Raw genomic sequence first — 13,580 nt, forward strand, 5'->3', positions numbered from 1 at the left:
TTAGCTCATAATTGTTGTACAAAGCAATGGGATATATATTTAGCCTTTGAATTAGAGAGCTGCCTGCTAAGTACTTGGTTATTCATCTCTATGCTCACATGTTGAAATTCTAATCCACAATCTCTTAAAAAGATGGTTGCTTTCGGAGACAATGCCTATAAAGAGGTCATTAAGATAATGATAATGAGAAGAAAAGGTTAGTGCATGAGTGAACACACACACACACACACACACACACACACACACACTGCAGGTGCACACAGCAGGAATCACATCTTCAATGGCCCAGAGGTTAAGAGCTCTGGCTACTGTGCTGCTCTTTCAGGGGTCCTGAGTTCAATTCCCAGGACTTGCATGGTGGCTCACAACCATCTCTAATGGGATCTGATGCCCACTTCTGGCATTCATACATACATGTGGACACAGCACTTGGAGGAGGAGGAAGAGGAAGAGTAAGAAGAAAAGAGGAAGAGGATAAGAGGAGGAGGAGGAGGGGGGAGGAAGAGGGGGAGGAGGTGGGGGAAGAGGAAGAAGAGACCTTGATCTTGGATGTCAACCTCCAGAGCTGGGAGAATAAATTTCTGTTGTTTAAGCTACCCAGTCTGTGATATTTGGTTATGGCAGCCCTAGAAAATTGATTCACTGCCTTATCTTTGACCTTTGTGATGTATAACGAGGCACAATTCACTTCATTGTGGTTTTTCTGTCCCTTTTTTTTTTTTTTTTGTATCCCAGGATGAATGAACTCTTGATCCTCCTGCATCAGCTGCTTGAGTACTGGGATTACCACACCCTGTGCCATTCTAACAGACTTATTCACAATACACAAAGCTATTGAGGTAATATTATTCCATTCTAAGTGAAAGCAAGCCTGAAGACACCTAATCTTGAAGGCCAGCATGCCATAAAGGACCAAGGAGTGTCAGAGATAGTGAGAAAAAGGTCATCTTAGAATCAGGAGGAAGCAGAAGATGTTGGAAGAGTGACAGAAATTTCATTTTGCTCTCAGACCAGGGTAGGATTTCAATTTCTGGTCTTCTAACCCTCACATGATTGAACCTGAGGATGGAGTCTTCTGAGGATGTGGTTTGTGGCCAACAAACAGAGTGAAACTGACTGTCCAACGCATGGATTTAGACAACAACCATGACCTCAGCTAACCAATCAAATATATTAACAGATGAACAAATAAATTTAGCCTAGATTCAGGGATTGAGAATTTATAATGCCCTGTAGAGTAGTTAGAGTAGGACAGTATGAGACTTAACTAGTTATGTGGGTTTCCTGCTATTAATTCAGATTATCCAAGCTCTAACTTCAAATCATGGAGTTGGGCAGCCACTGGGCAAAAAGGGAGAAACTAGCAAAATATAAGTAGCATATAACATCAAGCAGCTCAGGTTTGGTTCTGAACTATGAATCAGGAAATAACTCTGATTAAGAGTTATTTTTTTAAAGATTTTATTTATTTATTATGTATACAACATTCTGCTTCCTTGCATATCTGCACACTAGAAGAGGGCACCAGATCTCATAACGGATGGTTGTGAGCCACCATGTGGTTGCTGGGACTTGAACTCAGGACCTCTGGAAGAGCAGTCAGTGCTCTTAACCTCTGAGCCATCTCTCCAGCCCCAAGAGTTATTTTTTTCTTGAGCCATTTTTTTTCTTTTTTTAGAAACCAGTGTGTTACAGTAAGTCTTTAACCGCCTGAGCCCTGCTGTCATATGGGCACTTTCTGCCAGGCGGCCCAAGTTTCGCTCGCCACCACATTAAGGTCCCAAGTAACACAGAGACTTATATTAGGTACAAATGCTGCTTGACCAATGACTAGGATTTCTCATCTGTTAGCTTAGTCTTAATTATCATAAATCTATATATTTTATAAGACTTATCTTGTCAGACACCAGCAGCAAGCATCCTGTCTTCCCCGGGCTCACATGGTGGCTCTCCACTTTCTCTTAACTTTTCCAGAATTCTCCTTGACTTCTAGTCCCACTTATCTTGTTTTCCTATTGGCCAACAGTATTTTATTTATCAACCAATAAGACAAACATATACACAGAAAGACCTCCCCATCAACAGTGGTCAGGTTAACCATGGTCACATCATTTCTAGCTTTCAAAGCTTATGTTCAAATAGCTGCTTTTTGGTATTCTTGCCTCCAAGATCTTCCATTCTGGCCGATTTTGCATCTTAATGACACTAAGATCAAAAACTTTCATTATCTCCTCCCCAACCCCAAAACATTTGTTTGGCTTTGAAACTATAGCAGTTTAGAGCTTGACAAGCCTGCGATTCAGTGGTCTTCCTCTAAAAAGTGTGTGGGGGGGAGAGGGGGAGCCCAGAAACTGGTTTACTCCATGCTGTACCACTTCTGTCAATGTACAAGACAGTCAGATTATTGGGGGGGGGGGACTGGAATTAAAAGTATGAACTAAGGTCTCTGAGGAAGCCACAGCTATGTCTTAGAGCCTAAAGACTGAGGCTAGTTGACTAGAGCTGAAAGATTATGGAAGGTGGGAGATATTAACACCAAGAATGAGAGTTATCTAGCAGTATCTTCAGTCTCCTTTAGTGGACACTTCCAATCAACCTCTGCATCTGACCTAACACCCACTGGACTTCTAGATAAAAACTGCAATGGATGACTAAGCTTCATATGTTTCTAACCTCCACCAACCCTAACACTGAGAATGTGTGACTCCTGCATAAGCCATTTCCTCTGTTTTTTTGCAGCCCATGCATGTGATATCCCTGCTGATGGGCACTAGTGTGTTTCTTTAGTTCCATCATTATGAAAGCTCATGTCATCTCTTCCAGAGTGGACCATGGCATTGATGGTGAATTGAATCCAGATTCCTGGGATATACTCGCTCATATTTGGCTTAGAATATGCTATTTCCTTTAAGGTAGAGTTGTTACTTTGTGCTGATAGAAGCCAAAGTGTAGGTGGCTTCTGTTAGCCATTTGAACTGAAGAAGGGGGTGGGATATGAACTGAGGGGTAGGTTGTTTTGTGTAATTACATACATAATAAAATCTGTTGTACAGAGAGGAAAGGGTGAGACAGGTGCAGAGAAGACAAGGAGAGAAAGCACATGCCTGCTTAGGAATGGAGGGATCAAGACTAGGGAAGCTTTTCATCCCTTGGTCCAGGCCTTGAGAGATCAGATGCCAACCCTCCCCTCCCAGGCCTCAGATCTCTGTGTTTTAGGTTACCTCACTCCCTTTGACTTGTGGGAGTGTGATAGCTTGGAAAATTTCTCCAAAATTATTTAGAGCAAGGCAATGTAAAAGAACACATCCTTGATGTAGCCTGGAAGACTGTCCCCAAAGTGGGCATCACAGGTTGTCTTCATTCTCTTCCCTCTGTTAACTTTGGTGGACATCACTACTGCTGCCTGCTTTCTATTCTCTTCTTACCTTTACACATTTCTGACTCTTCCCTAACTATTTCTTTTACCTAAAATCCTCTTTCTTCTTGGCCTAGTAAAATGATCCATTTGAGTTTGTTCTACATCAGTGATTCTCAACCTTGCTAATACTACAACCCTTAATACAGTTCCTTGTGTTGTGATGACATCCAACCATAAAATTACTTTCTTAACTACTTCATAACTACAATTTTGCTACTGTTATGAATTGTAATATAAATATCCATGTTTTCTAATGGCCTTAGGCAACCACTGTGAAGGGGTCATTCAGTCCCAAGGGGGGTCACTAACCACAAGTTGAGAACCACTGTTCTAGATAAAAAAGCTCCTACAGACTTTCACTGCAACTTCATCTCTTTATATTCCATTGTTCTAATTGTTTCTTTTATAATTCTTTAAAATGTAACAATTGCTATGGCTGTGGTGGGGAAAAATAAGTTCCTTTCAGGATACCTACAAGTGAAAAGCTCTCACACCCTGAAGTTTAGAAATAGTTAGAAAAACCAAGATATATGTCACAGGATATCAACAAAAGGAAGGTGGTTTTAAAATATTGAAATATTGGCATTATGAAAACATACAATCTATCAGAAAATACAAAATGTGAATATTCAAATGCCATTACTATTCAGTTTAATCAACTTTAAGCATCTCCATGGACTGTGATAACAATACTAAATAGAGTGGAGATCATAATGAAAAAGACAGAAAGCAGAAAAGAGTTGGAAGAAGACTGGTATCATTGGAAAGGGACTTGATGAGAGAGAAGACGAGAAAGGGATGGCATGCTGCCAAGTCCTTCTTTCTTCCAGCCTTCCAAAGAGACTGAATATTAACCTGGACTTTTCCAGGATCTCTGCTCTTTGGAAGGAAAAGGACAAACTGTAAAGGTGAAGTACATTAAAAAAAAAACCTCTGAGATGACAAGGGTAAGTACCTCCCACAGCAACAGAGACTTGGTATCCATGGCCTCTGACACAGGGTGGAGCACTCTAGTCTTTATGGGGAACACTCTAGTCTTTATGACAAGTATGAACCTATAGCAACAAATTAATATTTTTAAATAACAGGCAAATGAGTCATAAAAATATGTCCACTCACCAACACCCACTCAACAAATTTGTACAGTATTCCTTATTATTCACATGGTTCATTAGCATATGAGGTAGCCATATCCACCTTGCACTGTAGACTATAGAAATCCAAGAACAAAGTCAGATAACTCTGACAATAAACATCACTTGGTCATTGCCTTGGTTGATAAGGCTGCCTTTGACTCACCATTGACCTTAGTTCATGAGATCACCCCACCCCGTCTGTCTCTGGGGTTTCCCAAGGCTTTGCCCTATGACTTGTGCTGCCTTGGGTCATTTTTTTCTCCTATCATCTATACCCCAAAGTAATGTTAAGCAATGCCGTGCGTTTGCTTAGGGATATCCTCTGCTTACCCAGTAGATTGAACACTAAATGAAGTTAGAGCATAGAACATTCTGTGTCTATTTCCTTTCCTCAAACATTTTTATTTGGTTTTATGAGAACATCAAAAGCAACACAAATGGGTGGTGGCACACCTTTAGTCCCAGTGCTTAGAAGGCAGAAGCAGGCAGATGTCTGTGGATTCAAGGCCAGTCTGGTCTACATGGTGAGAGTAGGGTCTCAAAAACAAACAAAAGCTATGGGAAGGAGAAACGGCAAAGTCTGCCAGTTCAATTCAGCTTCCTGGAATTTACAAAGATCACCACATTTCCTTCACTTTTGGTTCCAGCCTAAACTCATAATGAATCTAACTCTGAGTCAAGTATTGACCAAAAGCTGATGGCCAAGCAACCATGGGGCCCTGTGATTGACAAACACGCAAACCAGCCTCTTTTATAACTATTTGCATAATTGATATCTTCGTTACCTGCTTCTCTGCCCCCATATCAGCCCTACTTTTCTTTCTTCAGTGAGTCTTAGAAATAGCTTAGTTTTGCAATGGTGAGTTTATTGCCTTTTCTTGTGTATATGTCTGTTAATATGTGTAAGAGAAGTCCCCTGATTTAATGAGTCACACAAAGAAACAAGGCTCCTAAATTCTTCCCCAGTGGCTCACAATTGATTTCAGAGAAACATGGGAGATTCCAGAGGGATAGGTACCTTTCCTCTCTCATTGAGAAACAAGCACACATGCTTGATGCCGTTCCTTGCTGCTGTGTGGGGGAGACTTCTAATTATTAGGCTAAAGTCAGGCTGTGAGGGAAGGAGTTCTGCCTTCGTTCATCCTTGGCTGACTCTTTTTTCTCCTTAAATGGCCAAATCTGTGATCTGTGCTGTTTCTACTCTTTCCACACATTATGGTGGAAAGCACCCGGTGGGTGTAAAACTCTACCCTGAGGAGACCATGCAACTGGGTGCCTTGCATTTTCCAGAGTACAGACTTGGGGTGCTGGAAAACTGAAGCATTGTTCTCCAGTCAGATGAAATTAGCATGCTGTTCCTTAGCTTTGAAACACAAATTGGAGGATTTTTGTTGCTTTTTCACCCAGTTGAATTTGTGTGTTTCACCGTCCAAATCCAAGTCACAGTTCTGCGATGAAATATGAAACTCATTTTCCCCCAAGACTCAGATACCACAGATTTGACTGAACAGTTCACAGCAAGGTCAACTCCAATCCTGTCACATGGTGATCAGCTCATCTGGGAGCTGCAAAGCAGGACATTTGGGTTCAAAGAGTTATTGGCACAGCTCTTCACACACAGGAGCCGTCACCAGATAATTGTTAGCTGAATAATAGAGTTGTAACACTTCGTGCTGTCTTTTAGAGTCTCGTGCACCTTTTTATAATGATGATGAATCTGAACGATAAAGTAAGAAATGGTCTGCTTACAGAGTAGCATCCACGATTTGGAAAATAAACAAAGACTTTCTGCTGGACCGGCAGTGTCATTCGTGGAGCTCACTATAGACCGGAATGTCAGACTTTCTTGTTCAAAACTCTGGAAACGTTGATATGGTTGACTAAAGGACACTAAACCCAGTGTCAGTGTTAGTTGTGAAGCATCGTTAGACACCATGCAGCAGGCTATGGCTCTTGTCACTGTAAAATCCACAGTTCTCATGTTAAAGTGAGTAAGAGATAGTTTATTCTGCAGCCATTTCAAGTGATGACTGTGGCCCAGGAACACAGATTTAAGTAACCATAAACTCCACATTCCGATGTGGAAACGGCTTTATTAAGTTTTTGTAGTTTCACAGAACAAAGGAAGTCAAAATATCAAGGCAAGTTTAAAATACATTGGTGGGTACATCAGAGAGGTGGTTACAACCAGATGAGGGAAGCTTCTCTACAGGCCGCAGATGCTGTTTGGTGACATTCCGAGCTTTTGGATTGGTGAAAGCCAGAGTCTGCTAAATTGATAGATTCTAAAAGGTTTTTATTTATTAGTTGCAGGATGCTGGCTCTGACATAGAGATGGGCAAGGAATGGCTGCTCCACAGGGCTAGAACTAGCACAAGATCAGGCCACATGTCTTTGGCCCTGTAACATTCCAACCTCTCCATACAACAGTTGTGATCAATCATCTCTGCAGACATGACTTCTTCTCAGGAGTTTTCATTTGTATTCTCTATCTGAGTAATGTGTAAGAGGCTATCATTTCGCCTGCATTGTTCCTGTCTTTGTAGCATATATGCAATGTGCCCTGTCATTCTCATAATGACCATAGGAATATCAAGCATCCATTTTATCTGTTTCCCAAACCTGTACTGACTCCTGTCCCTTGCCTGTCTACTTACTTTGATGCGGGAGGTCCTTCTGTATGCTGCAAATATGTGTTGCTTTTATTGGTTGATGAATAAAGCTGCTTTGGCCTATGGCAGGGCAGAATATAGCTAGACAGGAAATCCAAGGAGTGATATATAGAGAAAGGTGGAGTCAAGAGAGACGCCATCCAGTTGTCCAAGGAACAGCATGCCAACAGACCTGTAACACCACAGCCACATGGCAATACTTAGATTAATAGAAATATGGGTTAATTTAAGATATAAGAGCTAGCTAGTAAAGGGGCTTGAGCCATTGGCCAAACAATTATAATTGATATTAAGCCTCCGAGTGGTTATACTGGAACTGTCTGGCTACATTACTTTATCTCATTTGTTCAGTGCTCACCACGCTTGTGGACAGCAGAGAACACATAAAAGAAAAAGAAAAACTATCTGTCCAATAAAAATCGCCATCCTGAGTGAGGTAACCCAGACCCAGAAAGACAAATATAATATACTCACTGGTAAGTAGATATTAGATATAAAGTAAATTATGACTAGCCTATAGGCTACAACCCCAGAGAATCTAGTAACAAAGAGGACCCTAAGAGAGACATACATGGATCTGCCTAGGAAGAGGAAAAAGACAAGATCTCCTGAGTAAATTGGAAGCATGGGGGCAGAGGGTAGGGTGGAAGGAGAAAGGGTGTAGCTCATATATATATATATATATATATTATATATATATATATATATATATATATATATATATCAGAAGTAGAGACCACATCTTCACATGGCAAAGAGCCATGTGAAAAAAGCAAAAGAACCTACTGGTCTCTGAGAAAGCCAAGTTCAGAACAGTAGAGGATAAAGCAGTTGCTTCAGCAGAGCATTCTGACATGAGGCTCTAGAACACAGCCTAGCCTAGTGCCAGAGCCAGAGCCATCAGTCCTAGAGAAATGGCTAATGTATGGATGACCCTTCACATGGCATTGTCTGGAAGGCACACCTAGGAACGGGTGAGATCAGAGGATGTGGGATGGTAACATTGTACAAGATCTTACCTGTCACAGTCCCATATCTTTTCAATGGAGGTGAGCTCACAAGAAAGGGGAGGTGGAGATGAAATTGCATTTTCGGGTATTGAGGGGATATGGCAGGAAAGCTGCTCTCTGTATACAGAGGCCAAAATCAAATATCTCCAGTTGTCTAAGATCTTACAGAAAAGACTTCGGACAGTGCCAGTTTCTCTAAGCTCAAAGCAAATCTTTTTCCATAGAGAGAAAGCCTGTCAATTCTGAACAATATTTTCACATATGTTGACATGCTGTCTTATACAACTCTTCCCCATTGACTTAATGTAGGTAATAATTAACAGGAGATGAGAGCTGATGAAGTCCCTGGGCATGTCCTATTTGCTTGCACATGTTCATCTGTTCAGTTCCCACTGTGCATGTATGCAACGCTGAGAAACTCTATGGTGGTTGCTGGAAAGCCAGGCTCCAAGGACTGACAGTCATGATTTTAGTGTAATGATTTTGAAAAGCTTGGAAAGGACCAAGAGTCTCCAAAGAACACAGTGTATCTGGAACAGGTAGGAGCTGAAAACTCTTAGTGCCTCAGGTCTGAAAGGGCCAGAGAGGAGTATGGGGTCATTAGGAGCAAGTGCCATCCATAGCCACAACACAGAGGCTACTGAGACTGTAGCCACAAATAATGAAGTCCTTATACACCCTTCGAGTACAGGAGGGAATAAAGTGTAGCCATTTCTACCCTCTTCCTTCTGCCTTTGGACCTCCTGCCAGGGTTTCCTGATCCAAGGATTCAAGATTCTGAGGTTTTTGTCAACTCCCAACACATGGCAGCATGGAAGATGACAGGAAAAGTAGGCAAAAAATCTTGAATAATCACTATATTTTATAGATGCAGACATGACAGCCTGGAGAGGCTAGATAACATATTCCAAACCATACAACTAACGCTACAAAGCCAGGACTCAAACTTGGATCATCGCATTACAGAATGGAAATGACACTGCCTTATAAAACACATCCTCCAGGGGATTAGCATGGCATATGACACTAAACTCTCTGCTACCCAATGGCCATTGTCAGGAGCACTGTAATTAGAGAAAGCCAGCCTGAACAAACAAACCCGAATTTTACAAACAAAACCTATCAGAAATGCATGTCATTGGAATCCCCTTCACGATGAAGAATAATTAAGACCAGGCTTGCAAAGAGGTGCACGTGGGGGAGTTGGTGTTGAGAAAGGAAATGGGGGAGGGGTAGAGTTAGCTGCATTAATTTCAGAGCAATAAGCTCTTCTGAGACAAGGCCCAGAGATGTGAAAGCTTACTTTCTTAAACAGTGCTCATGTTCTTCTCAAGTTTGTATTCCTTGTAGCTTGTTTAAGTTCCGTGTTAGTCAGCAGCTCTACACTGAGCCCCTCCGATGAGGCCAGTGTTGTTCGAGGTGCTGGAGACACAGCTGTGGCAGCTCTGTGTACTAGGACCCTTGTATCAGGAGGCAGATGAAAACAATGGATAAATCCACAAGAATGCTGTAGTATATGAGGAGAAAGTACTGAAACGTGAGGGGTGTAAAAGTCACATGAGAGGGCCAGAGACATTATTTTATACAGATTTGTCAAGAAAGCAGTCTCTAACAGAGACATTTTGAGCACATGACTGAAGGAGACACCTATTCCATGGATAACGAAAAAATGGATGCTAACCCAGTTCACAGAAGAGACTTTTAGACCTGGAAGGGACCCACAGAGGGCCTGCATTCTATAATGAAGGAACTGAGCTCCAAGAAGTTGTCTTTTATTCAGAGCCATATCATGAATATGTTATCATTGGTAATGCTTGATTAAAAATGTTAAGTAGGCACTCCCCTGTAATTCAACAAATACTGTTGTGTTATTCCAGCTTAGGCCTATGCTTTCTGCATTGCATCCTAAGGTTTCATGATTAACAATGTATTTCAAGCTAATGAGTATCAACTGTGACTTTATATTTTAGTTAGCCTGAGGTATGTGTGGTATGTTAATATGGTAAATGATGACCCAAGTCTTAGTGGTTGTGGTTACAGCTGTTTGTGACCTTACCAAACACCCTATCCCATCTCTTCTTTTAATTGATGACTTCTCCTTCTTCTTCTTTTTGTTAGAAATTACTCTGTGGTCCATGTTTACTGGTTAAATTATACTATTTGTTCTTTTATGTAACTGAAAAATCCTTGTCTTAGTGTTGAAGGTTGGGCAAAAGAAGAAGAATTTGTTGGGCAAAAGAAGAAGAACTTGGGCATGAAGGGAACCAGAATATTCAAATTCAAATCAGAGGGAAAATTTGTGTCTCCAGAGAGAACCAGCAACAGAAGGTGACACAGAGGTTTCCAGGCATCACACAAGGCACAGGGTGTGTATGTAAGAACAGAGTATGCTACCAGAGCGAGGAGATGGGCACTTGGACAGAGATGGGGATACGTAACTGAAGGAGATGGGACAAGAGGGTGCAAGGCTAGGGTTAGGATCCAGAATGGCAGCAAGAAATGGGGTCTGTGATGGTTCACTCTACATGCAAGCCTGACTGGGCTAGGTGATAGATGGAAAGTGCTGTTTCTGGATGTGTCTCCAAGGATGCTTCCAAAAGAAGATAGTGCTGGAATCATCAGGCTTAGTAAAGGAGACCATCCTTGGCAGTGTGAATAGGAATTGTCTTGGAATACAAAGCCCCAAAGAGAACACAGATGTGAAGGAAGGGCCAGTCTGTCCTCTCTTCTTGAGCTAGATCATCCATGTTTGTCTTCATGGGACATAAGAGCTCCTGGTTTTGATCCTGGGGGCGCCAGCACTTACAACCCATTCCCTGGTTCTCCCTAGTCTTTCCTCCAGTTCTGTACTGAGCTATGTCACTGGCCCTCCAGTTGTGAAACCTAGATAGATGGAGTTTTAATACTACTTCTTGTAAGTTTATGCTAGAAGTAATTGTTACCCAGACACTGAGGTACATATATTAGCTACTAAAGCAAAAGGATCACTTGAGTCTAGGAGTTTACAACCAGTCTCAGCAATGGAAAAATATCACTTCAAAATTCAATCTAATTTAAAAGCAAAAGTATTGTCAATCCTATAAAAGTTGGAATGGGAGCCTTTGAACATTGTCTTTAGAGAAGTACATCCATAGAGTTGTCTTTGGGATTATAAGAAGGATTTCTCCAGAGACAGAGAGAAGGAGGATAAGAGGAAATTTATGGTGAGAATCAGCTCATACAGTATGAGGCTAAGAAGTCCTACAATATGTTGGTCCCACCCCAAACAATATTACACTGCACGGAATGTTTCCAACATGTGATTTTGTTTCTTTTTTCCTCATGGAGGGACCACATTTAGATTGCACCTGCCTTTTATGAATATTGACTTTCCTTTGAAAAATCTGACTTGGCAGGCAGGTTGAGAAAGTGCTAGGCAGTTGCATGAGTGGATCTGAGTGTGAAAAGAGTGGACTGTAGTGACAGTCCTTCCCATTACCCCTTGGCTCCCACTGGCCTCACACAGACACCAGTCCTTACATTCCTCAGTGAGAGTCAATGGAGAACATTTGTGTACAAGGAGACAGTACTCAAGTTCTAGAGTGTTCACACACTTGGAAGAAAGCAACCCTCAGCCTAAGGAAGCGAAAGCTTGATGGGGGACGTCCTTCTGTGTATATTTATCTTATTGGTTGTTGAGTAAAGCACTGTTCGGCCAATGAGGCAGCAAGTTAGGAGGGACTAAGAGTCAAGGAAGATTCTGGGTAATGTAGTAAAGTCTTGTGATCCAGGCAGGAAGTGACATAGCAGGCAGACTCAGAATGTAAGTAGGGACAAGCAGTAAGTTGTTCTCTTCCTCCTCTCTGTGGAGCCTCCATGTGATCCCAGGAAGACAGGATACAGTCTGCTGGCATCCTCCATAATATAAATCTTATAAAATATAAAGATTAGTAGTTATGGTTGATAATTAAGACTGAGTTATCATATAAGAAATCCTAGTCATTGGCCAGCAGCATTGTACCTAATATAAGTCTCTGTGTGTTATTTTGGCCACCCACATGGCAGCGGGGCTCACGCGGCTTGGTGAAAAGATTTATCATTACAAAAGCTGATGGATAAGCAGCATCTTCTTCATTCCTTTGGTGGCAAGCTTTGGATGCATGTGTTCCATAGTTTCCCATGGATGCTGCAGAATAGAATCTTGAACACCCTGTGGTGGGTTGTCTCAGGGCATACCATACTGACTGGCTACCACTATTACAATATGTCCCTATTTCCTTACTGGTTCTTCCTACCACAGCCTCTCAAATTAGCTGTTTGTACCCAAAGACCTTTCTCAGGATCAGCTCATGGGAAAACCCAAGCTCAGAGAATGACCAAACCAGAATAAACCCAGGCTGTCTGACTGCACAACCCAGACCTTAAGGACTGCATATGAATTAAAGAATTCTCCCAGAAGAACAAAGAATTCTGGTAGACTAAATAGACAGTAAAAAGGATCCAAGTACCAAACTGAATGGTAGGATAGGCCTATAATCCTAGCACTCAGGAGGCCGAGGCAAGAGGATTGGAAATGTGAAACAAGCCTGGGCTACATATTGGGAGTGTTTCCATCTCAAACAAGAAAATGAAAAAAAAAAAAATCATCCCAAGCTATAAAAGACTTATGGTCAAGTGTTGGTTTTGTTTTTTCGGGTTTGGTTTTGTTTACATCAAAGTTCTGAATTGGGTATTAATCTCTGTGTAAGGGTCAGTGGGTACTTAAGACACTGTGACTTTTTCAGTAACTTTATATTTTTCGGATTGGAGGAGGGAAAATGTGATGGTGTGAAGAGCCTCTCAGCCATCAAAAAGATATGGCAGGCATGTGAAGGACAATTGTGTGTACTCATTCCCTTTTTCTACCAGTTGAGAAATGTTAGTTACCCCAGACACACAGTGAAAAACTCATTCCTCCACATCCTAAATTCATGAGGAACTTTGTGGTTTATCCTCACCCTTACAAGGAGAAAAAGGATACCACAAGAAACAGGAAATGACCACATGCCATATCTCGGTGCAATAGGCCTAAAGTGTCTGGCATGCTTCCTTTTCCCACTTGCTCTCAAGCTTTTATGGTCCGACTAGGAGTCTGCACTGAGGTGAGCAGAAGTGACTCCAAATGGACTTTTCTTCTTTTTAAAAGCCACTTTTAAAAATTAATATTTTACATGTCTGTGCATTTGCCTGCAAGGATATATGTGTGTCGAATGTGTGCCTGGTACCCATAGAGGCCAGAAGAAGAACCCTAGGGGGTTAAAGATGGTTATGAGCTCACATGTGGGTTCTTGGAATTAGACCTGGGTCCTCCAGAAGAGCAGCCATT

This window comes from Cricetulus griseus, chromosome 2 (genome assembly GCF_003668045.3).
Source record: "Cricetulus griseus strain 17A/GY chromosome 2, alternate assembly CriGri-PICRH-1.0, whole genome shotgun sequence".
In the NCBI taxonomy this organism is placed as follows: domain Eukaryota; kingdom Metazoa; phylum Chordata; class Mammalia; order Rodentia; family Cricetidae; genus Cricetulus; species Cricetulus griseus.